This window comes from Micromys minutus, assembly GCF_963924665.1.
Source record: "Micromys minutus genome assembly, chromosome: X".
Lineage (NCBI taxonomy): Eukaryota > Metazoa > Chordata > Mammalia > Rodentia > Muridae > Micromys > Micromys minutus.
In genome coordinates, this window is record NC_137970.1 from 91,864,642 (window position 1) to 91,866,444 (window position 1,803).

The 1,803-nt window shown below is 40.0% G+C and overlaps 1 pseudogene across 1 annotated transcript; it reads left to right on the plus strand.

The window, feature by feature from the left end:
* Positions 1-1,031: 1,031 nt before the first annotated feature.
* Positions 1,032-1,360, plus strand: LOC308414350 (macrophage migration inhibitory factor-like; annotated as a pseudogene). Its single transcript has one exon. The product of its transcript is annotated as a macrophage migration inhibitory factor-like (transcript).
* The last annotated feature ends 443 nt before the right edge of the window (positions 1,361-1,803 follow it).

The following is a 1,803-nucleotide window of genomic DNA, read 5'->3' on the forward strand; positions in this document are numbered from 1 at the left end:
CTAGTTTGTGTCAAGTTGACGCATAAAACCAGTCACCACATTACCTTAACAAAAGCAATCTGTGGATTCAATGAACTCTTAATCAAAACTCCCAATGCCACTACTATTAACAGGAATAGAAACAGAAATTTAAAATTTGTTTGCAAGCAAAAATGTCTTTGGATAGCTAAAGCAAGCCTGAACAAATAGACTAATGCTGAAGGTACCACTATACCTGATTTCAAGCAGAGCTATAGTAGTAAAATAGTGTGGTAGTGGTTCAAAACAGACCTGCAAATCAATGGAACAGAAGAGTAAATCCAGGTATAAACCCGTACAGCAATAACCAGCTGATTGTTGACAAAGATACTGAAAACACACACTGGGGGAAAGACAGCTTTTTTTAACAACTACTGCTAAAAAAATCAAAACAAAACAAAAAAAAAACAAAAACCCCAAAAAACTAAAACAAAACAAACAAACAAACAAACAAAAAAAAAACAGGTATTCAGGTATAGAAGACTGAAACTAGTTGATGTTGTTTTTTCTGACCTTGCAAAAAAAATCAACCCCAAATGGATCAAAGACCTTGACCCAAGAGAGGAAACTCTGAAACTGTTGGTGGAAAATATAAGGATTTCAAGATAGAGGCATAGACAAGGACTTTCTCAACAGGACACTTAGGAATTAAGACAAGGGACCTGCTGGGATCTGAAGAAATGATAAAGTTTCTGTTCAGCCATGAAAAGAGTCTAATAAATAAATAACCTGCAGGATGGAGAAGAGCTTTGCAAGTTATACATTTGACAGAAGATTAGAATATAAAATATAATATACATATATATTCATAAAGGACATTTCACAAAAGACAGATAACCAATAACCACGAAAACTGTTTAATCTCACTGGATATCAGAGAAATGCAAATGAATGCTACATTTGAAATTCCTTCTGAAATCAGCTAGAATGTGAGTCAGCAAGAAGACAAGCAACCACACCGCGCTTCGCACGGTCCTTCAGTGCTTGCTTGCAGTCTCCCCGCCACCGTGCCTATGTTCACCGTGAACACCAATGTTCCCCGCGCCTTGGTGCCAGAAGGGTTTCTCTCCGAGCTCACCCAGCAGCTGGAGTAGGCCACCGGCACACCAGCACAGTACATCACAGTGCAAGGGGTTCCGGACCAACTCATGACTTAGCAGCACGAAGGACCCCTGCGCCCTCTGCAGTCTGCACAGCATCAGCAAGCTCGGCGGCGCCCAGAACCACAACTACAACAAGCTGCTGTGAGGCCTGCTGTTTGATCAGCCCGGACCAGGTCTATGTCAACTATTACGACATGAATGCAGCCAACGTTGGCTGGAACGGTTCCACCTTCGCTTGAGTCCTGGCCTTACCTGTACCGTTTTATTCTTCGAGCCTTGATACACGCAAGTGTTCTGTGTTTATCCACCTGTCGTAAAGATGCCCACCTTCCGGGCAGAGAAATAAATGGTTTAAAAGACAAAAAGAAAAGAAAAGAATAAGAACAAAGAAAGAAAAAAGAAAGAAAGAAAGAGGTGGGGGAAGAAGACAATAGATGTTTTCTGTCATTTGTGATTCTAAAATGTTATAATCGTGTGCATGTATGTATTATAAAATGAAAGCAGAAGTGAGGTTTTCCATGGCAATAAGGGTGCAAATTGGGGAAAAGGGTGGATAAAGGACAGTACTAGAGAATGTATTTTGCTTAAAACGTATGCATGATCTTTATATGAAAATTTTTGTGGCAGTATGGGGCATATACATGATCTTCCATGTGTAAACAAAGGAAATTTTGCAAGATTC